Source organism: Mytilus galloprovincialis, chromosome 8 (genome assembly GCF_965363235.1).
Source record: "Mytilus galloprovincialis chromosome 8, xbMytGall1.hap1.1, whole genome shotgun sequence".
NCBI classification, from domain to species: domain Eukaryota; kingdom Metazoa; phylum Mollusca; class Bivalvia; order Mytilida; family Mytilidae; genus Mytilus; species Mytilus galloprovincialis.
Window position 1 is genome coordinate 33,881,662 of NC_134845.1, and position 25,115 is coordinate 33,906,776.

The 25,115-nt window shown below is 33.0% G+C and overlaps 2 long non-coding RNA genes across 4 annotated transcripts; one reads left to right on the forward strand and one right to left on the reverse strand.

The window, feature by feature from the left end:
* Positions 1–638: 638 nt before the first annotated feature.
* LOC143085618 (uncharacterized) lies at positions 639–23,511 on the reverse strand. Of its 3 annotated transcripts, XR_012981386.1 has the most exons (5): positions 23,407–23,492; positions 6,999–7,068; positions 4,332–4,907; positions 2,930–3,135; positions 639–1,595 (listed from the first exon to the last, which is right to left on the reverse strand). It is a non-coding gene; the product is annotated as an uncharacterized LOC143085618 (long non-coding RNA). The 3 variants fall into 3 exon arrangements; XR_012981387.1 differs by lacking the exon at positions 6,999–7,068 and having other exon boundaries at positions 23,407–23,511; XR_012981388.1 differs by lacking the exons at positions 6,999–7,068; positions 23,407–23,492 and adding an exon at positions 7,179–7,285.
* LOC143043252 (uncharacterized) lies at positions 15,196–20,766 on the forward strand. Its single transcript, XR_012968273.1, has 3 exons — positions 15,196–15,543; positions 18,657–18,814; positions 20,014–20,766. It is a non-coding gene; the product is annotated as an uncharacterized LOC143043252 (long non-coding RNA).
* Positions 23,512–25,115: the final 1,604 nt, after the last annotated feature.

Here is a 25,115-nt window from a genome sequence, read left to right on the forward strand (position 1 = left end):
ATTTAGACGGCTTTTTTTTTCTATTCTGCCAGAGGAACACACTTTGTTATATCAAGGACCTCATACAAATGCATACTTTTTATTTAAAAAAAGCAGTTTTGGTTGTTCGAGACATGATTTCAGTGCGACAAAAAGTACATCAAAGTACACAATGTAAAAGCAAACATTGAAAAGATTAAAAACCAATTGTATAGAGAACAACTGAAAGTCTTTCCACATCAACTTTCTAAATTATTGTCGAAAAGCTACTCTCTTAAACACTATATCTCTTTCACTCTGACATAGCCTTTCCGGCTGGGTATCGTTTGGTTGTTTCATCTAGCACACGGTATTACGAATAAAAGCAAAACATACATGTATCTAATATAAATCAGAATAGTGCACCAAATGTCTGTGAATCTTTGCACATTCTTAACATGTTATCGTTCCGAATAAACATCGGAACTTGAAATTTTGAACTTGTATAATCCTTAGTTATAAACATCTTAGTATTTAGTTTCCAATTCTATTATTTTATTTAAGCGGGTCTTTTTGTATTGTCACACAATTCGATAAGATAAGAAAATAATGTTATAAAGATTTATTAGAAGAAGTATTTCTAATACACTCACGCAAGGTCGCCTAGATAAAATAAAACGTTTTGAACAGTTACCACTTGAAGATTTATTGAATAGCGTTGAACAATTAAATACAAAACATTATATACTACATATAGCAGTTGAAAGAAAGTTATTACTTATTATTACCAACAATACAGCTTTGTTTTCATTAAAGGCACACTAGCTGTCAATGTCGTGTTTACCGACTCAACCAAACTTTCTCATAATTTATTATAACAAACTAAAACGTATATCCAAATTATGAAAAGTAAAAAAAAAAAGCATTCATTAACAATGCATGGGCTCGCTTCTACGTATCAGCAACCCGTGCGTGTTTTAGACAAGATACCATATCTAGACATCCATGGCTTTTCACTCGAAAACTACTGAAATGCTACCCGATAAACAAAATATAAATTATGAATAGATAGCGAACATGAACAATGGATTTTTTTTAGCTCATTTTGTCTCAATTAAAACAAATTGACTGCTGGTAGTAGAATATCATTATTTTGATTATATATAGTCGTATCGAATTCGTCGCTAAAGCATTTTTAAGACATTATTTTTTTGAAATGTTATTTTTGATGAATAACGGTTAAAATGTTCTAAGAAATGTTTTCAATTTTACACCGAATAATTGATATTTGTTTTTTCGGTTATAATTGGTCTTAGTTCCTCCTCATCAGATTTTTTGCAACACAATTTTTTGTAGAGATGATGTCTAGTAGTCCTATCTATGAAGCAAAATAAAATACACGTGCAAAACGCCTGTGCACTGTCTCCAAAACTTTGTAAATGAAGAAATACGTCATCTGTAGAGTTAAAATGAGACAAAGGATTATCAGTATGCCGTCGTAACGCATATAAGAAAAATCGACATGTTCCCCATATTCTCAGACAATATCCTATCAACCATAAGTAAAGATAATTTTCATCTTCGGCTCGCAGTCGCTCTGATACTTCACTGAAATGACGTATATTGTGTCTTCGTCTCTATAAAATAAAGATATTTTTGTTATTAAAATAGGCTATCGAATACTAAATTATATAGAATTCAGTACACTGTCTAAACTAAATACACCGGTACGACGCACAACAATAAGTACGAAATTTAAGACAGAAAGCATTCAAAAAGTGTTCTCGCAGTTATCAAAGGCTAGTTCAAATAAAGGCAACAGCAGTATACCGCTGTTCGAAAGTCATAAATCGATTGAGAGAAACAAATCCGGGTTACAAACTAAAACTGAGGGAAACACATCAAATATATGTGGAAAACAACGAAACAACAGAAAACTAAAGTGCAACAAAAAACCAAACGACAATGCAACACACACATAAACGAACCATAAGATAACAATGGCCAAATTCCTAACTTGGAACAAGACATTTTAAAAAGAAAAAAAATTGTGGGTTAAACCTGGTTTTATGGCTAGCCAAACCTCATTGCAATCATTCATCCTTTGGCAAATATTATATTGTCAATATATGGTGTGGTTGACCGTCATAAGATTTATTTGTCAGAGAGATATTATACTATTATCGTAGTCTTGATAATGTCCTTTCTACCTCTTTTTCCACATTATTAAACACCGTATTCATCTGCTGTGCGCAACAAAGCTGATTCCGTTAATATACAAAGATCAGGGTTGAGTTAAATATCGTAGCAGCTACGTAGCCGCTACGTAGCTGCTATCAATATCTATGTAACAACTAGTCTATAGCTACACGTTCAAAAGTCAAAATCTACGTAGTACTACGTAACTGTTACGATATTGAACTCAACCCTGGTTCAACATTCGGAGCCCCATTTCTAATCCTCGGTATTTTATTGGTATGAGCTGCTTAATTTTGAACTTCATTTGTCACTGTACTTGTGTTAGGGAGACACGGTTTTTTTTATTGTTTTTTTTAATATTTGCCTTGCTGTTGACAAGTTTTTTTTTCAATGTATTAATTTTGAATTACATAATGGTATTTATTTTTCACTTTTTAAATGATTGAAAAATATAATGTTTTGATTGGTCTAGTTTCATTTCGTTGGGTTTTAGTTTCCTCCATTTATAGACCTAAAAGTCTTTCCCCGAAAGTTTATTCATTGTACACTCACTAAAAGTAAGCACTAGTCATTGTAGTAATTATTATTTTACTAATTTTATAGCATTTAAGACAAAATAAAGTTGTACTTGGATTTCTCAATAAACCAGTAAAAAGTGGATAAGACACAATTGTAAGTATATTTGTCGTCCTTTGTAAAGATTTGTTTAAAAATGTATTATCGAGACTTGTAACACTAACTATGAAACTAGAGTAAATTATAATTGCAGTACCTGTTTCCACATATATCCTTTTACAAAAAAGAACATAATGCAGGTCACAAAATACCACGTGATTTCCCATCCTTTACCGGTAACCACCATCCATAACGTTCTGGCGTTCTTATCAATACAGGATGAGATCCAGCACCAGGCACCAGTTCCTTGGGAAAAGTCTTCACCTAGAACATCGTTACTAACGGCAGCTATAGTTATACTCACTAAAATTACAATTAAATCAAAAGAATGTATAGATAATATTACATGTAATAGCTTTTATCATCATGAAAAGTTATAATCAGTGCTCCGCTAAGTGTAAAATGCTTAGTCTCAGATGCATGATTTTTTAAAATTAGTTGATAGGGACAGTAACTGCGAGTACTAGCAGATCTGTCCTTAGTGTCTTTTTGTTGTTGGAATATACAAGTACCCGGCCACGTTCATTTGTATTTGTAGTATTTGTATTCATAACCATCTGATGATTTAAGCCTTTTTCAACTGATTTGTTTTATAATTGGTTCTTATGTTGTACGGTTACATCATTGTCCCATGTTAGAGGGAGGGTTGGGGTCCCGCTTACATGTTTAACCCTGCCTCTTTCTGTAAGTATGTGCCTGTCCAAATTCAGTAGCCTGTAAAACAGTGGTTGTTGTTTGTTTATAAGTTACATATTTTCTTTTTGTTCTTTTTTGTACATAGATTAGGCCAATAGTTTTCTCGTTTGAATTGTTTTACATTGTCATTTCAGGGACTTTTATAGCTGACAATGCGGTATGGGCTTTGCTCATTATTGAAGGCCGTACGGTGACATATAGTTGTTAATTTCTGTGTCATTTGGTTTCTTGTAAAGAGTTGTCTCATTGGCAATTATTCCACATCTTCTTTTTTATATTAATAAAAAATGTAGCAAAAATTAATCTATTATATGTTTTTCTTCAGCTACTGGTCAGTCAATGGTTAGTAAGTAATCTCTTCTTGTACATGTAAGCTCGAATTCAAGTTTTGTAGGGTGTGTCGTGTGATCGTAATATACTAGTATGTTATGTTGTTGCCATGTCTGCTTATTTGAAAAATCTGAAAGTTTTAACTACATTTTTAATTAAATTATAATGTTTTTGTTCTTACGTGTAATTACAATCAGTATCTTTCACATTCACATGTAACGTTGATTTAGAAACCTTATTTACTTAAATGTCAAATGAAAAAAAATGAGACAAAAAAACAAATGAAAAAGTATTGTATGAAATATAAGTTGGATTTAATTTTAGTCACATTAAGGAGCTATATGATTAAAATGGATCTGAAATGACATTGTTGTCATGTATTATCATAACTATCGATTCACAAGAAATTTACTAAATGAAGTTTTGAACTTTATATCTTATCTGTTTCGTATATATATTGGGACAATACCTACATGGCACTAGCCAACATACAGAATGAGTGAATATTTTCATCTTCCAAGGCCAGGAACCATGTCGGCAGTAAACCAAAGCAACACATATATGGATAGCAATTACAGTATTCCAGAAGAATGACCACATGGATGCCGTGGCACAAACAAAACTCTGAACAACACAAAATAGATCACATTGAGTGTCCATAGTACAATTCAGAGAAAATTCTTTATCGCCAAATACAGCTTTATATCTTATCGTTCCGCCGAAATTGCCAAAAGCAACAAGTAAATCGGAAACAGTCAAATATATCAGCAGTCTTCTGGTTTCATTTTCTGGTCGGAAGCTATCGGTCACACAATATGCCACGAATATTAAAATTGCACCGAATATTGACAATGAACTTGCAATTAACGTCAATGCAATGTCTCCACCTTCTATCGGCTTGTATGTAGCTGGAATTACTGGTATAGGTCCAACCGTTGATGTTATATTTGTTATTATCAAAGTTGTATAATTTGCAATAGGCGTAGATGATGTAAATGTCGCCATTGTGTAATCCAATATGTTGAATACGGACGTAAAATGAATCGACTCTACAATAAACAAAATGATTCGTTTAGTGCTATTTATAGACACTTAAAAAAGACAACAACACTTTTAGTCACAGTAAATGTTATTGTTAATCCTCGGTCACACCTTAACGGATAGCTCGGAACAGATGCCGAACGGATAACCTTTTTCAATCCGTTATGTCCGTTAGACGTCCGTTCTTATCCGTTAGACGTCCGTCCATATCCGTTTCATGTCCGTCCATATCCGTTTCATGTCCGTTAAGCGTATGTGTTATCCTTCGATGTCCGTTTTTTCCGGTGGAATTTTTTTAGCATGTTAAAAACTTTGAACGGACGTCCAACGGATGAAGTGTCCGTTGAACGTCCGTTTTGTACGGCACTCGTCCGTTTCGTTTCCGTTTTGTATCCGTTACTTTAGGTAGCAATACACAGTTAGAAATTTAGTTTCGCATTATGGCCATGGTGAATTTTTTAAATATGAAAGTTTTTGTACAATAAAATTGATTTTTAGATAATTGAAGAATAATATAGCCTTCTTAGTGGGTTTGTATGAACATTTATATTGTTTTAGCATGTTTTATAGGCCATTTATCTTTTGACAGTCCGTATTTTCCTATCCGTACCGCCCATAGGTCCATAAATTATTGTAGTGTTTATCCATGTTATCAACAAAGATTTTGCGCTCGATCTTTTCGATTCAATTTTATGGAAAAACGAGCAGAAATGCATATGATTTTTTTTTGGACCACTTGATAGATATAAACCTATGGTTTCAGGAAAGGTATCACTGTAATTCATTGAAATTTTCCTTTGGACCAAATTTTGGAGACTTTTGTGACATGTTCACCCCCTTTTTTGCCATATATTGTATCAAAGAAATGCTGATTGTTGCCATGGTTACACACAAAAGGGATTATATTTCACCATTGTGACCATTAGAAATCAAATCTATGGAAGATTCTCTTTCTATAGATATATACAATCATAACACAAATATTAAGCCTGATATGTTAGACAGGAGGGGAAAGAGGGTGTTTAAAAATTTTGAGTGTCAATTTTAAGTTTTTTTCCTAACTGTGTATTGCTACCTTTAAATTAACCAACGGACTTCTACCGGACGTATAACGGATAAAACGGATGATGGACGGATCTGAAAATTTTGCGACAGAATTGCCAATTATTGGTATGTCAGATTTCTTAAGCGTCATGAATTCATACTATTCATAATTGATCTTAGAGTAAGGGCACGTCTCTACTATCAAGCAGCTCTTATTGAGGCCAGACAAAACCCTTTGGTGGCGTTTTGAGAACAAACCAAAACCAGTTAAACAAAAACTTTATGAATATTTATGCGATTTACATGTATTATTATTGTCACCTTTAATTTTTCCGTATATCTTGTTTATCCGTTTTATCTGGTACGCTTCCGTTAGGTGTCCGTTTTATGCGGTACTCATCCGTTGGGTGTACGTTCGACATCCGTTCTTTCCGGTACGTTTCCATTTCTCGTACGTTGCATATCCGGTGTGTGTCCGTTATGCATTCGTTACGCGTCCGTTTTATTTGGTCAGTTACTGTATATCAACGGACTCCGAACGGATAACAATTTTGTCAACGAACAACTTCTGTTTTCATCCGTTAGGCGTCCGTTCATGTCATCAGGTAAGGTGTGACCGAGTATTTAGGAATTAACTAGAAAAGATATTATATTATTAGGTAACTAAAAATAGTCCTTTAATAATAAAACATTGTACTTTTAGGATTATTGGATGATTTACATGTTACTTTCGTTTGGATATAATTGCAAAGATATTTGAGATATGTAAACTTATTCTATAGGTTGGTATATTCTGATTTTTTTTTTAATTATCAATGGACCTAATGGTGACTTCATGGTGTTTAATTACATAATAGTCCTTGAAAAACTGGTCATTATCATGATATATGAACTGCCCAAAGGACAGTGATATTGACTAAGAAAGCGATATAGGAAAGAGAGAAGAACAACTTACACTAAGAAACAACCTTAAAAGTTTATGTTTTGTTTATATTTGGTTATTTTATTTTAAGAAACATTACATTTCGTCTTTTAAAGTCGATATAAGTACTAACTTCAAAGAGTATAGTTGCCTTGATGTGTACCCAAATTAAATTTAATCTAGTGATTGTAAAACCTACATCGCTACAATATAAAGAATAGATATGTATATGTATTATACAATGTACGAGAAAATAATAAATGAAACAAATGGTACAAAAGATTAAATCCTACAGAAATATGGGATCACTCACCCAGACCCTGGTAGACAGTTGAATATGACATCACAGTAACAATCCCTTTTGACAGGTAAATAATGAACTAAACAAATATTATCTGTATGAAAGTCATTGATTTTCAAGTATTGTTTTTATATAGTAAACCTTCCTTATGGTAGATAAGCATACTAGGTTTACATGCACCTGATGCATTGCCCTCTATCTTCCTGTTAATTTTTGGTGTTTTTCTAATGAAAGTATTTTATGCTCTCGCTTAAACTTGCTTCCGTGTTTAGATTTTTCCATTTTAAAATGAAGATATAATATCTGACATTCATTATAGTAATGTTTTTTTTCTTAAGATTTAAATTAGCTCATTCAAAGTGTCTTTTTATTACATATCAGTTGTAAATACATTACATAGAAATCAAGAAGGAACATGTTAGTCATGTTAGTGTGCATGAATATTTAACTCATTCTACCAATTTTCATATGCTGTTTTAAAAATGATTTTCATGCAACAATGTTTTGGTTTAGCCAAAAATTATGTAAGAATACCAATATCAATATCTTTTAATCATTTCCATTATTTTCATTCTGATTATAATACATTTATTTGAGTGTACAAATATTTAAGTTGCATATTGACCGAAATCCACTAAATTGCTCTGCGAACGGTACTTTTGTTATTTTTTGCACAGTAAAGATCTGATGATTCAGGTCCTTTCCAACATAACTTTACACTTGCTCTTACTGTTATACAAATATACTTCACAATCCATATTAAGAAAGGGCTAATAGGTAAATTACATGCGCGTTAAACCTCACCCGCATTGTCTATGTGACTGCAAGCCATAACCGGTAATGGTGTAATACCAGCATTGATTTCCATCTATTAGTCTTTGTTAAATGTGCTTTTTTCAAAAAAATGTGCTGACTTTATTTTCGTTTACCTATCAAATATTCACCTCCTTATTTATTATTTTTTTTTATCTGTGTACAAGTTTTAGTACCCATGTAAGCCAAGTATAAAATTAAATATATTCTATAAAAATATACAAAAATGTTTTCGAAAAACTAAGGATTTTCTTATCTCAGGCATAGGTTAACCGTATTTGGTACAACTTTTTAGAATTTTGGATCCTCAATTCTCTTCAACTTTGTACTAGTTTGGCTTTATACATACATATGTATTTTGATATGAGCGTCACTGATGAGTCTTATGTAGATGAAACGCGTGTCTGGTGTACTTAATTATAATCCTGGTACCTTTGATAACTATTTACACCACTGGGTCGATGCCACTGCTGGTGGACGTTTGGTCCCCGAGGGTATCACCAGCCCAGTAGTCAACACTTCGGTGTTGACATGAATATCAATAATGTGGTCAATAAGTATTCTTATGTTAATGAAGTGAAAGCGGGTTTTTAATTTTCTTGTGTTTGAAAATCATTCTAGCCGCAGACGTTCAACACTTAACATGTCGCAGCCGGCAGAAATAAACATGCTCATCGACCGGGAAATTAAGAACGCTATGAGCCAGAACCAAATCGAGATACTGCAGAGCATCGACAGATTAATGTCTAGTCGTTTAGACACGTTTCAGAGATCCGTTCACGAAACGCAGAGACAACTATCTGAAACTCAAATGTCAAAAATCCAGCAGATGAACACTGAAACTTATGTTTTCAAGCGAAAGGGAAACGAAGAGCAGTTCAAGGTTAGCACAAAAATCGCCAACAAGATGAAAGAGGCCAGAAGTATTCTAACAGAATCGCAGGACAACAACAAAAGTACAGAGGGCGCGATGAGGAACATTTGTGAAGGTTTGGACATTCTTAATCATCGACAAAAATTGATCAGTCCGAGAACGGATGGAGAACAGTTACCGAGTATGAAACGCACAACCTAGCAGATGATATAGAAGACGAAAAATGCATAATACGAGTAGAAAACAAAGCGTCGAGGAAAATGAAGAGCGACAAAAAATTAAAGACACGTATAACTCCTTTCAGTGCCTCACAATCTACTCGATTCAGCTCAGTTAATCAACAGAGTACAGTTAACATTCCTGTGGTGCATCGACCCGGAAAAATGTTATTATGAGTGTGGTTTGTCAGGACATTGGAGGTCAGACCATTATAAACAGGGTTGGCAAACTCAGAAAGAAAAGTCTGATAAGATAAGTACTAGATTATTTAGTAATGATTTATCTGTTAAATTTGGTAGAGACAATGCTATATTTTCATGTAATTCTCCTGTAGGTAAATTAAGAAGTTCAATTGATTATTGGCATAATATTATTTGCGCTAACGAGACAGTTATTGATATCATAGATCATGGATATAAAACACATTTTCACACAGAGCCAAGTGAGGTATTTTTGAATAACAACAAATCGTCTTTAGAGAATTCAGATTTCGTAGAAAATGAGATTTTAAAGTTGATAGACTTAAGATGCATAAAAGAATTTTCATGTAAACCTAAAGTGGTCAATCCGTTGTAGGTAGCTAACAATAAAAACAAATTAAGATTAGTATTAGATTGTAGACACATTAACCCACATCTCCATAAGTTCAGATTTAAATACGAAGATGCTAGCGTAGCCAGTCAAATGTTTAAGGAGGGAGATTACTGCTTTACCTACGATTTGAGATCGGCCTACCATCATGTAGAGATATTCGAACCACACAAGACATATTTAGGTTTTGCTTGGGTCAAAAATCGTGAAACAAGATATTAACTAAGTCTTTAATGTTCTACCATTTGGTATATATACTGCTGGTGATATATTCACCAAAGTTGTAAGGTTTATTGTTAAATATTTACGAAATTCAGGTTTGAAAATTATCATATATTTAGACGATGGCTTAGGCGGGGCTGACGAGATAAGTCAGGCCCAGGAAACTAGCATAGTTGTTCAGAAAGTACTGAAAGCTTCTGGGTTTTTGATAGCAGAAGATACATGCAATTGGACACCTAGCCAAAATGTGGTATGGATGGGTTTAGTATGGCAATTTGACAAAGGCATAGTTTCAGTCACGGAAAGGCGACTTTCCAAATTGTTAGATAATTTAAATAGAACTATACACAAAATAGGTAAAGGAGAAATACACGTTTCTACAAGGTGTCTTGCTTCTATAATTGGTCATATCATATCTATGCAAGGGGCAGTTGGTCCTGTAGTTAGACTACGTACAAGAAGTATGTACGAATGCATTTTGTATAAAGCAAGCTGGAATGCTAATGTTTTGTTGAACAGTTGATCTCTTGATGAGATAATTTTCTGGAAGGAAAATATAGAGAAAATGAATGGCAGAGAATTGCATATTGTTGAGCAATACTCGAGTGTAGTATACACAGATGCCTCGGGCAAAGGTTACGGTGGCTATTTGGTAAAAGCCATAGACGAAGAGATTATGGGTAGTTGGAACGATGGAGAAAAATTGAAAAGTTCTACTTGGAGAGAGCTTTAGGCAGTTTATAGAGTACTGCAGTCTATATCTATGTCATTAAGAGGTCAAACAGTTAAGTGGCACACAGATAATCAGTACGTAGTAAACATAATAAAAAAGGGCAGCAAGAAATCTGATTTACAAAAAAATACAATTAAAATAGCAAATGATGTGAATCAAATAGCATTAAGATCGTACCAGAGTGGGTACCTAGACAAGAGAACGTTAAAGCAGATAAAATTAGCCAAACTATTGATTGCGATGATTTGGAGATAGACGATATTACATTTGAATATCTTAATCAGAATTTGGGTTCACATACCGTAGATAGGTTTGCCACTGATTACAATTCAAAATGTAGCATATTCAATACTAAACACTGGTGTCCAGGTACACTGGGTATTGATACTTTCAATAGGCAGTGGTGTAAAGAAAATAACTGGATTGTGCCACCACCTTCAGACATATCCCGATGTATACACTACCAATAATTTACCCACACTTTTTTGGTACATTTCTACCCTCGTACATATCAGTACTGTTAGGAAAGACTGAAAACTTATAATGTTATACTTTCAATGAAATCAGTACTGATTTTGTCAGTACTATTTCAGTACTGATTTTTTCAGTACTGTTTCAGTACTGATTTTGTCAGTACTGTTTCAGTACTGATTTTTTCAGTACTATTTCAGTACTGATTTTGTCAGTACCGTTTCAGTACTGATTTTAACAGTACTGTTTCAGTACTATTTCAGTACTGTTTCAGTACTATTTCAGTACTGTTTCAGTACTGATTTTGTCAGTACTGTTTCAGTACTGATTTTTTCAGTACTATTTCAGTACTGATTTTGTCAGTACTGTTTCAGTACTATTTCGGTATTGTTATTTTTAGTACTGTTTCAGTAGATTTGGTGTTGTTAATCTTTTTAACTTGAAGGTGTATTGTTTCAAAAAATATTTGGAACTGTAAACTTTTAAACTAGGTAAGTATAGTATGCTATATAATAATTGTGGCATATTTTGTATCTTTTGTAGATATCTCTGATTAAGTGTTTATCATTAGAGAAGTTTTTACAATGTGCATCTCAGTACAATTGGTATCCAAATATAGGTTTGATAATTCTGTGACAATATTATTATTATTATCCTTTTTTAGCTGGTTACGTTTTTCTCTTTGACTATATCACCCTGCTGCGCAGATTTTTTTTAGCGACGTGAACATGACCAAGGAAAATTATCAAGCTTACTCTCGTCTATCGAAAAACTATTGAAGCGAAGGAGAAAACAACAGAAATGAAGCAAGATAAGCAGTTTATCGGATTTTACCCATTAGGAGCACCTGAATTCACTCCCGGTTTTTAATGGAGTTCGTGTTTTTTTTATATATGTATTTTTCAAAGTGTTGTTGTAAATGCCCTTTCGTTTTGTGATTCTTTGCTTACTTCTTGATTTTGATTGTGACTGTCTTTCAGTGTTTATAAAAATAATACGAACTCGACATCAGGGAGATTCACACTGTGGTTCGAGGCTGATACTTTACAGTATCAATGTGTATAATAGCGCATAATTTATATATATATCTAACAAGATTAGAATTTTCAATACTGTTCATTTTTAGGTATTTTGCTATTGCTTAAAATATGTTGTAATTAATGCAGTCATATGTTACTATGTTAGGCAATGCATTATAATCAACACAAAACAATGTCTCGATTACCTTATTTTTAATCATAACTGAAATTTCTTTTATTTATCATAACCATTTTTTAATATATAATAAAACATTCAATGTCATACCAACATGTGAAGTTTGTGGCAAAAATCTCTGTCATTTTCATGCCCCTTGGTTATTTTATGACCCTTTAAAGCTCATAAATAAAACAATCAAAGAAACAATTAATTTTGCATGTATCATGTTTCATGCTCTCCCCCTATGCCATCTTTTCTTTGGAATGCTTTGTTGAATGTCAGTTTCCTGGCTCTTTTCCTCAATTCAGTCCCTGATATGATGTGTCTTTTTACATGTACAGTGGTAATTCAAGAGGACACTTTAGTTCTAATATGAGCTCATTTTAAGCATCCACCTTTAATGTTTTGGTACTTGTACGAAACTCAGGATTCAATGGTTCATGATTAAATGTTGGGTTTTTTTTCTGATGAGTGCCATATTGATACATCATTTTGTTTATAGGTCTTCAATTTTCACATTGAACATTCCCATGTCTGCTCCTGTCTCCATTGCTGTTTATCATTCTGAGGAAAGAAAATTTAATGAATTTATAAAGGCTACTATAAATTTTCTTATGTTAAAACTTTCCTCATTTCTGTGTTATGTAAAAATAAAAAGAATGCACAATTATGGAAGGGAATGGTCTGACATCAAAATTTACTTATTACTTTATATACTACCAGAAGTCCAGTAATGGACTGGACTTCTGATACTACATGTATATATTATAATCAATCAAAGTTGAAATTTGTTTCTAAATAAAAAAAAAGGAAAATATGATAATTTAATTAATCATCATCAAAGTATTGGTGTTTGCCAGTGGCAAGTATTTCATACAACTGTAGCTTTAACCATCGGTCTATTTATGTGCTCTTTATAATAAGATCCGTGAAACAACGACAAAAGACATTTAAATATATACTAACTACTTTATACAAAAGTACATTAATGTTTAATAGATTGAAGTGGAAATTCAATTTAATTGTAAATTTATCGTACATAGTCATATATGTAGCACCAGAGATGTTATACATCTATCTATGGTAGCACACAGAAACGTGTCCGATTCCTCCAAAACGCATCAATATGACGTCAATGATTAGATAAACATGTCAAATTGCATTGGCGAAACCGCTTCTGCGGGAAGCCGGTCGAGCAGTACCCTCATAGACATACATTTTGTAAAAAGACATTTAGGCATCACCGGATAATATTAAAACAATAGAATTTACTTACTATTAAACGATGATTTAAACTTTACAAAACGTATTAAATGAAATGTTAATGTTTTTTTTCTAAATACGCATGACATATTTGCCACTGGACATTAAGTAATCAATAGTTAATTATGTGTTGTAAACTTAGCCTGCAGTTATGCTTGTTATGAATTACCTATGCTGAACAAACTAATGCTTATCAATGACATACAGTAAACATGGTCAAGCACCGGGAAAAAAATACAATATAAAATGTACATGATGTATTAGTTTTCTAAATTGTGAAGTACCTCTGTCTGAACTTTATTATAATAATAATCATATTGATAAAGAAAATCATAAATTAAAGCGCTTCAAATAAAAATAACTTTTTATTGTGCAATTTTTTTTTAAAACCAGACCTATAGTCTGTGTCTGCAAGCAGAAGAAAGAGTGCACAGTGTAGCATACCTTGGACATTTGTCTGTACGGATTACTAAACCTTTCCTCCAGATTTGTTTTGGCACCTGCTTCGCCTTTTTTTTCTAATCATTTATAATCCAACCGAACAATACGGGTTCTATCGTATCCCACACCATTAATATTGAATTGCGTTTTTACTTTACAGAGTATCATTGGGGGTATATGAGTTTTGAAATATTCTGGCGTTTTTAACCGGACACATTCTTAAATTATCGGACACGTTTTTGAGATTGTAACAATACAAAAAAAGTTATTGTCCTAAGTCAGGAGTTTGGTATTCAGTAGTTGGTTTTCCCGCTTGAATGGTTTTACACTAGTAAATTTTATTGAGAGCCTTCAATGGTTGTCGTCTGTTTATGTGGTTTATAAGTGTTTCTCGTTTCTCGTTTTTGTATAGATTAGACCGTTGGTTTTGCCGTTTGAATAGTTTACCGTGGCACTAATAATTTTTGGAGCCCTTTACTGTTTGCTGTTAGGTGTGAGCCAAGGCTCCGTGTTGAATTGCCGTACCTTGGCCATAACTGTTTACTTTTATAAATTGTCACTTGGATGGAGAGTTGTCTCATTGGCACTCATACCACATTTTCCTATATCTATAGACCATTGGTTTTCCAGTTTGAATGGTTTTACACTAGTCACTTTTGGGGCCCTTTATAGCTTGCTGTTCGGTGAGAGCCCATGCAGGCACGGTGTTGAAGACCGTACTTTCCCCTATAATGGTTTACTTCTACAAATTACGACTTATATGAACAGGAGACTTTTCTTATTGGCAGTTATACCACATCTTCTTATATATTAATACAAGACTGAGCCACCCAACCCATCCACCCCAATTACTCGTTTTTGAGGGCTGCCTAGAGTCAGAGGTGGATTTAGGGGATGCAGGGGACCCGCCCCCCCCCCTTTTTGGGAAAAAATTTGGATGCTTATATAGGGGAATCATTGAAGCGTGACTGGAGCCGGCCCCCTCTTAGGTCAGTCAGTGGGCCCCCACTTATATGTAAATTTCTGGATCCGCCACTGAAAGTGGTTACACCGGGCCAAAAATGCATCGGACTGAAACAACATACTGGTTGTGTGTTCTCCTTCTTTAACTAACGTAATATGTTTTGAATTAGCTATGCTTCACTTTTCTCAGTTTTAAAATATTCAATGTACTACTATACCTTGATCTCCTACCTTCAATCCCATTGTGGTATTCAATCCAGAAGTTTGAACTGTTGAACTGTTGAAATGTCAGTGCGAGTGCAAAAATAACGTTTGTAAACAATGAATGACGTCATGTGTAAATCCAATCACATAAACGTTTTACAATAGGCAATTGTATGTTCCATATTGACGCGCTTTTGTGATTACGATAATAACATCAACGGCAAAATTTGAGACAACAGCAGATCAACCGGGAAGGATAGGATACAGAAATACAGCAGAGAAAATATCGGTTTACCAGCCACTTGCAGAAAGTCTTAAAGTTACAGAAAGAGACGATTGTTACGACAAGTCAGAGATCGAATCATCTACGGATTGCTATTGTTCATGTATGTTTTACAAATGTATGTCTTCTTCCATCACAAGTTTTATTCCGTGAGCATCCTGTCAGATCATATATTTTGCCGGAATCAACATTCTGTATACTGTGTCAACAGAATACAGAATGTTGATTCTGTATTTTGTTGACACAACATTCTGTATTCTGTTGACATTTATACCAAAACAATGTCTTTCCCTTCAAGAATTTAGTTCAAATGTGGTTTATAAATAAGGGAAAACAGAACATTCGATTGACATATATATATATATTTGTTTATAAAAAAAGATGCCGTATTATTGCCAACGACACAACAACAACAGCAACAACATATATTTTATTTGCCAATCATGGCACCCAAAATGAGTGGAATAATCACAACTCTCCACAATAGATCAGATGACCAGAAATTAACAAATATAGGTCACCATACGGCCATCAATAATGAGCAAAGCCATATCGCATAGTCAGCTAAAAAAGGCACCAAAATGACAAATGTCAACGAATTTAAACAAGAAAACTAACGTTCTTATTTATGTACAATAATGAACGAACAATGAATATGTAACACACCAACAAACAACAACCACTGAATTACAGGCTCCTGACTTCGGACAGGAACATATATACAGAATGTGGTGAGGTTAAACATGCTAGGGTCTTCCCCCCTAAACCTGGAACAGAGTTGTAACAGTACTACATAACAACAAACTATAAAATTCAGTTGAAAAAGGCTTATTTAACTTTAAATAACATGAATGCAAATAGAAATACATCTCAGTAACAAAAACATAATGGACGTTACCGTTACCCAACAAAAAAAGTCACTAAATACAGATCTGAGAGTACTTGCAGTTACCTGACAGCTAGTTCAAAGCCACTAACAACTAATAACAACAAGAGTGCACACACTGAAATGTCTCGCCCTCTTTACTAATCCTTGATACTATCTTGATAGACCTAAATATAAAGCTTTATTACAACTGTCACATAAACTCAACATTAACCAAGAAAATTAAAACGTTGATCAATGAACCATGGAAATGAGGTCAAGGTCAGATAAACCATGCAAGGCAGACATGTACAGCTAACAATTCTTCAATATTACAAATATAGTTGACTTATTGCTTATAAATAAAGAAAAACAGACCAAAACACAAACACTTAAAACTTAGCAATGGACCTTGAAAATGAGGTCAAGGTCAAATAAAACCTGCGTAACCGACATATAGATCATAAAATATTTCCATACACCAAATATAGTTGACCTAATGCATAAAGTATTAGAAAAATAGACCATAACTGAAAAACTTAACTATAACCACTGAACCATGAATATGAGGTCAAGGTCAGATGACACCTTCCAGTTGGACATGTACACCTTACAGTCCTTCCATACATCGAATATACTAGACCTATTGCTTATAGTATCTGAGATATGGACTTGACCACGAAAACTTAACCTTGTTCACTGATCCATGAAATGAGGTCGAGGTCAAGTGAAAACTGTCTAACAGGCATGAGGACCTTGCAAGGTACGCACATATCGAATATAGTTATCCAATTACTTATAATAAGAGAGAATTTAACATTACAAAAAATCTTAACTTTTTTTTCAAGTAGTCACTGAACCATGAAAATGAGGTCAAGGACATTGGACATGTGACTGACAGAAAGTTCGTAACATGAGGCATCTATATACAAAGTATGAAGCATCCAGGTCTTCTACCTTCCAAAATATAAAGCTTTTAAGAAGTGAGCTAACACCGCCGCCGCCTCCGCCGGATAATTATCCCTATGTCGAGCTTTCTGCAACAAAAGTTGCAGGCTCGACAAAAATCATGCATCTAACTTTAAAGACTTAGTTCATAGTTTTTTATACTTCTGTTGATTATATTTAATCTTAGTTTTTTCCTTCTGTTAAAAAGAGATTAAATAACAGACGCAATATTCAACATATTTGTTTCAAGATGGCAAATTTGTGTTACATTCGTTTAATTTATAATAATACACACAAACTAAAGAGACAGAAAGACAAAAGTTTGCCTCCAACGACAAGCAAGAATAAACCAAGAAACAAAAAACAGACAATTTTCCAATGTCCTATTTGGCTGGCTTTCATATTATTCCCATTGTTGTTATAAAGTAGACAAAAGCAATGAAGAATCGATAATAGTGTGGTGCTTGAAAATGAAAAAAAGAGAATAACAGGCAAAATTAATAATAAAAAGTGAAAAATGGTATAGAATATTACAGAATACAGAAATGAAGAAACCACTTCCAGACCAGACCCATTTTTTTTATTTTTTTTTGCCTTTTTAATCTTTCTGTTCGGACACCATATTGGTCCGACACCCCAATAGCCTGACGCCCTATTAATATTTATATTTCAAGAGGATAATCCCAATAGTTTAAAATGATCCTACTGAGATTCCTCAAAATAATAACATATTGGAGTACATGTGTTAAAAATTTGCTTAATGTTCAGTGGCAAATATTACATGCATGTTCAAAACAATTGTTAAATAAGTACAATAGGTAAGTCCTGTAAAAGATGTCATCTGGGGTGAAAGAAGGTCAATGAAACTTGGACTGCCACTGGACAACGAAAGCATATTGAAGGTGGACAGGAATTTGCCCTCCTGCATATTCAGACAAAAGGCCACCAATGACCTCTAAAAGAGTTGTTGCAATAGTTATTAACCTGCAGAGATCATGGCACTCTGTTTCTATTCATGCTATATGAGGCATCCGATTAAAGGTGACCAATCTTACATTTGTTGAAAATTAAACATCCTGCACAATTTTACTACCAAATCACATAAACATTATCCGTTGTGATGACAGACTTGCACTTCTGGTGACATTTTCTTAGTGAGAATGTGTTCACATATGGAACAAATATTGTCCTTATGTCCCACGTAAGTGTCATCAATTACTCCTGAACCACTTTACAGAATTTTGTAAATCATTGATACAATCTTTATCTCATGATGTATTTTTTCAAAGGACAATTTACAAAGTGTTACGTCCATAATTAATACCATAACATGCATGTTGGGAAAAACAACTTTTTTATAAATGCATGCAAAGTATTTGATGCAGTATGATCTATTGTTATAGGTATCTAAAAATGGATCCCACCAGAACACAAAGACTAAGTCTATGAGGAAAATAAAGTTTTAGATCAACGACTAAAAATTGTCATGAACAGATAAAATATGAGATAGAGATAGAACTGGTATGAAAGGTGACAGTAGAACATTGACATAATTTGAAAGGTAGGTATATATATATATATATATAGTTTTACACTCAATTATGATTTTTTAAAGTAAGTATTTGCAATTATTCCTATAATTTTATTTCAATATCATGAAATGTTGTAGTGTGTTCATATGACAACAAACCAACAACGAGCAAATTCAAAAGAATAAAGAGTAGAAATACAATTCTTCAACAATTGAAAGATATCATTAAAGTTAACAAAAAAGACTACGGGAAGTACATATTCGTACACACAACTTCTCATTTAACTGTTTCACAGATTGCATTGATATTGTGCTCGAATAATCAGATTATATTAATACATATGTGTTTTGGTGCCGATCCAAAGATGTCAGAGTGTTACAGCAGGACATAGTTGAACTTAGAAACCTAAAGGAAATATAAACAAACATATCCTTCTCTGTAACCGAATAACAGATTTAAAAAATAGTAATATATTATAATCATTAATGAGAATTTCCACTGGTACTAATAATGAAAAAATTCACAAAAAGAATACTTTTATTATTTTTTTAAACTATTGCATAGTGTATAAAATAATAAAAAGTTGTAGGATTGTCACTGAGACAATTATCCACCAAATTTGAGACGATGTGAATGTGAACAATAATATACAACTGTGCAGATTTCAACAATGAGAAAACCCATACCGTATTGTCGGCTACAAAAGACCATGACATAAACAATATATGAAACAATTTAATTTAGAAAAATTAACGACCTAATTTATAACAAAACAAATTAAAAATGTTAAAAGTGCAGCCCGTATTGAAAACATGGAGATTTGCCATGAACCCAGACTTGGGACGCCAAAATTCTTCTCCAAATCGTATAAGATCAGGCCCTAAAGTCATAAAAAAATTTCTCAGTGCCTGGAGAAAAAAATCGTGGTCGAAAATTGAAATCCAGCATTTTGATTGGTTGATTTGTTGATTTTGGAGTTTGAGTAAATAACTGACTCGAAAGTTTAATGACTTCAAGGCCAGTTTTCAAGTAGGTAAATCAAACATTGTTCCATTTTCTTTCTTTCATTTTTCTCCCTGTATAATATAAACCTTGTATAATTAACGTTATACCACCTTTAGCAATGCATGTACACTGATTCACATTATGTCATGGTTGACCTATGTTTAATCTTATTATTGGACTTTAACAAAATGATAAATGTTATAATCCACTTTTTCCTTTCCAGAAACAAGTTGGCAAAGATATATATCACATGCATAGGAAGAGCAGTGGAAAATAACATTGAAGCAGAATTATGAAACAGTTATTTTAAAAAACATTAAATTGAGAGAGAGAAAAACACATTTTTTTACTTTTTAATGCTGTTCATTCTTAAGATTACTGTTTATTGTATTTGCAATGGAAGTTATTGCAGTTGATAAGAAGATAGAACTAAAAATTTGAGTTCTTCAGCTTGTTTTTATTCAGTCAATAAAAATCAATTTTGAAAAGCAAACCATATATGTTCAAAAATCAAAAAGGTTAATTATGTACCAAATGACCTCCGTCAGACATTAATCAGTCTGTTGGAAATCTTTCTTTAAATTTTTATACTTATTTTACAAAATGTACCTCTGTTTGTATGTCTGTAAGATTCAAATCCATCCGAGATTTCTGAGGAACTACAAACCAAGAGTTTCTGAAAGTCACCAGTCCTCATGTGAACATGCTATACTAAGTAATGTAGTTCTCACCCTTTCAACTCCCCGTTAACGGGATGCCTAAATATTGTAACACCAAATTTCATATATTCTTTTCGTAAAATACGCTCTGCAGTTTTATAGGAAAGAGTACAAGAGTTATGCATACATGTATTTAAGTTACTATTCACAATACACTCATTACAAGTGAATGAAATTGCAGCATGATTAATGTATACAAAAAAAAAAGAAATCTGTCAATAAATGTATTTAACCATTAAAAGTCTTACAATGAGCATATGATTGGAAATTTATTTATGAGGAATAAGACTAAAAGAGTGGTCGTATTCTGAATATTCGCTCAGCTCACAGTAAAAGGAGAAAAACATACACTGTTCAGTCTGAAGGTACCTGTTCATGTAGGGGGACATGTCTTATAGCAGATTCTCTCCTTGTGGTGAACTAGCATGTTAAAAAGGAGCTCAGTGCATTATTGGTCTAGTTCTGTACAAAGTATGTTAATTACATTGTATTTATATCTGAGTATCATGTCATCTTCCTGCACTTAACTTGCCACTGGATCACATAACATCAATCCATCCACCCATCTTCTCAAAAGTAATATACCGAGTTCCAATGTGCAATATGTTCTGATTTGACTCAAGCAAGATATAAATACATGTAATATGGTATAGTCAAATAGAAGTATTAATAAGTACTAAAAACATAAACCTTATAGACCACACAAGATGCAATTCTGACAATAAATATGACATAAAGCCAGAATATTTAAAAAAAAAAGAGGCTAAAGTAACTGTCGAAGAGCTGGATCTAAAGCAAAACCACTTCAGGACAACAAAAATCAGAGAAATAAAAAAAAAAATATAACGAAAACATTAACATGTCACGATATAGAAAATGAATGGAAATGGGGTTAGTGTCAAAGAGAACAATTAACCCACCCCAAATATACAAAACAACTAGGCATCACTATACAGATACAGTCTGATTTAAAAAGTGTTTTTATAATGAAACAGTACTGAAGATATCTGTAACGAAACACTACTTACGAAATCAGTACTGAATCATTACTGACGAAATCAGTACTGAAACAGTACTGTCCACAATAGTATTGAAAAAATCAGTACTGAAACAATACTGTCAAAATCAGTACTAAAACAGTACTGTCAAAATCAGTACTAAAACAGTACTGTCAAAATCAGAACTAAAACAGTACTGTCAAAATCAGTACTGACAAAATCAAAATCAGTACTGAAACAGTGCTGTCAACATCAGTACTGAAACAGTACTGTCAAAATCAGTACTAAAACAGTACTGTCAAAATCAGTACTGAAACAGTACTGACAAAATCAGTACTAAAACAGTACTGTCAAAATCAGTACTAAAACAGTACTGTCAAAATCAGAACTGAAACAGTACTGACAAAATCAGTACTGATTTCATTGAAAGTATAACATTATAAGTTTTCAGTCTTTCCTAACAGTACTGATATGCACGAGGGTAGAAATGTACCAAAAAAGTGTGGGTAAATTATTGGTAGTGTACACAAAATTATACAAGATAAAGCAGATAGCATTTTATTTGTTCCTTTATGGGTTTCAGCACCATATTGGCCACTTTTACACAAAGTCGATAAGGTTTTTTTTAGATCCCACAGAAAATGCATTTGCATAATTTGTTTGCTGCAATAAAATGTAGCATTAATTTCCTACAATTGAAATATTCAAGGGAAGAGTTTTGTTCAACTCTTTTTCTTTCGCAACCGGACGTGACGCAATATGATTTGGTGGTATAACACCTGAATACAGATGGCCATTGTTTGCTTATCTACAACAATTGATCTTTCTTCAACTTTTGTTATGTATTGTTAATTGAGCTGTCGGCTTTCTCGCCTGAACTGTTTAACCTATAACTGCATCTTTGTGTTCAATGTTTAATAACTATATAGGTCGTACCATCACTGACAAAATCATACCCAAATTTCCTTCTATCTATTTAGTTTTCAGTATGCACTTTACACGTGCACATGAATCAGTTTTGTACAAGTCAATTTACTATTAACAATCAGTTTCCTTTTTGTTGAGTTATGTCAGTCTCGCGCTATATAAATGCATATTTGACTCTTATTTTGTTTTTTATCTTGAATTGTCTCTGACTTGAATGGTTCTATGTACATGTATATATGGTGCTGAGTTCTCCTATCATGCTTGTATGGTCATGTGTGCATCCAACATCTCGATTTCAATAAGGTCTACTATTTTACTTGTCTGTATGTCATGTTGTTTTTTTTTTTTTAATTTAGTACTCTACACTGTATTTCCCTTTCTCGAATTGTTTACATTTTGTATGGTCTGTTGACTATTTGCCATTGCAGTTGTCCTATAGTGTTTCATGTACCAATATAAATGTTTCTTTCTTTGTAATACAAGCGCACGGTACACTTTCAGGATAAACTCACATTTACCAAAATATGTACCTTCAACTAGTATAGTAAAGATAAAACAACACCATAAACACTATCGAATGGCCATGCCTGTTGCGTCCTACTTTGGTTTGAACACTTCATGTTTATTGGTCAAGGCCATTTCATGTGAGTAATGCGATGACAAATGTATTTTTTCCTCTTTAAATGATCCCTATTGTTGGTGCTACAGTTTTACCTGTTTATATTGGCGGTTGTACTATTTGATCGACTTTCATATTATTATTAATTTTTGTAGCATTAACAGTTTCTATTTATATCTTACTCACCTTGTAGAATATCGAACGGCTACATATATACGTAATGTCAATTTAGTTATCATATGAAATACTAGGTACTACCGTTTAATTTAGGTAAGGTTCCTTGCTGCAAATTCAGACAAATAGATGCGACTTTATCTTGTTATCCAAATACACTGCCTTGTAATTTGACTTACCTTAATAAAAGTCTTTCATACACTTATTTTGCGACATATATAAGAACTTCCCTCTTCATAATACAACAGACGTGTGTAAAGTAATTGATATTTAAAATTTAAATAACTTAGTTGATTTGAAAGCGTTATTATTAAAGGTGGTTTTATTTAGATAAGAATACTAAAATAGTTTACCTTTTTTCAAAGGTATGTACCTAATCATTTAAACAGTTAAAGAGGTATTGAATATATATTCTGTATTTTTTCACGGAAACTTTGGTACAAAAAGGCGGACTATACATTGTACCAATGGGATATATGCCAAATTGCTTATTATAGTACATCACCATTTTTGCAACACCAATACATATACAGATACTCCTTCAGGCGATATTTGTGTAAAATATTTGTTTTACACAAGATTGCTATTCTTATTCTATTTTTACATTAGATATGATGGAAGTCGATCAACCGACAAATAAAGTAATTGATGACCAAGAAAACGTAGCTTTTGTTCAGTTGATGAATGGATGTCGCTTGACGTAGTTTAAATTTGACCCCATTACTGATTTTTCTTTTTCCGACGTAGTCGGTATAGTTTCGGTTTGTGCCCTTTGAACTTAAGGACGCTTTACTATGGCAACAGAATACTCATGCTAGAAAATCCTTTCTGTGATTGGACAAAATGCTGTCATGGTGGGTGATTTGGTGGTGTTTGAAAAAACGTCTCGTTAATTATATCGTAATGGAAAGCAAGTGAAAAACTATAAATTTTTGAACTAGATCTTACAAAGATTTATATTTTTATCAAAATAATTGTTTCTCCAATAGCTCTTTGCATCCGTGACAGCTGTTTATTCGGGACAATTATATGATTTTTAATGTAAACTTTGTTGTACGAACGTACAAGACTTTTAGAACGCACCTACGCATGTGAGATTTCCGCGGGGTTTTGGTGAATGTAAACAGAAAGATACGAAGACCGAGAATACTGAACACAAACAGAGAAAACGTTATTTAAATGGTATATTTGTGCTTCTGAAGGTTATCGATATGATAGTATCAAATTTTAATAGGTCGGATATCTTTTTTAAAGATAGTTCTTGTTTCTTTTATTAAGTAAGGTAATAATTACCCTTAAAAAGGGACAAAAGATACCAGAGGGACAGGCCAACTCATAAATCGAAAATGAACTGACAACGCCTGGCTAAAAATTAAAAAAGACAAACAGACAAACAACAGAACACATGAAACAACATAGAAAAGAATAAGCAACACGAAAGCCACAAACAACTAGGGGTGGTCTCAGCTGCTCCGAAAGAGTAAGCAGATCCTGCTCCACATGTGGCACACGTCGTGTTACTTATGTTATAACAAATCCGATAAATTGTCTAATTCTGTCTTATTAAAGTTTTGTTCGGTTTTGAAAAAAAAACATTTTGTGAGACAACAATCACTATTTCAAATTTTATTTTATATATTTTATTATCATTACTATTTTATAAATACAATCTTAAGTTAGTTTCCAATATGTGGCATAACAATGTACACATATTAAGACGTTAGATAATCACTGTATGTTAAAGCAACACAACAACTTAATATTAAAACTCAACACTTGTATTATATAGCTATTTTCTTTTATACAAACTCGCCCGACTTAACTACGATGACCGTACAAATGACACCATATATTTGCACATAATTATCCTATTTTTTATAAAACTGCC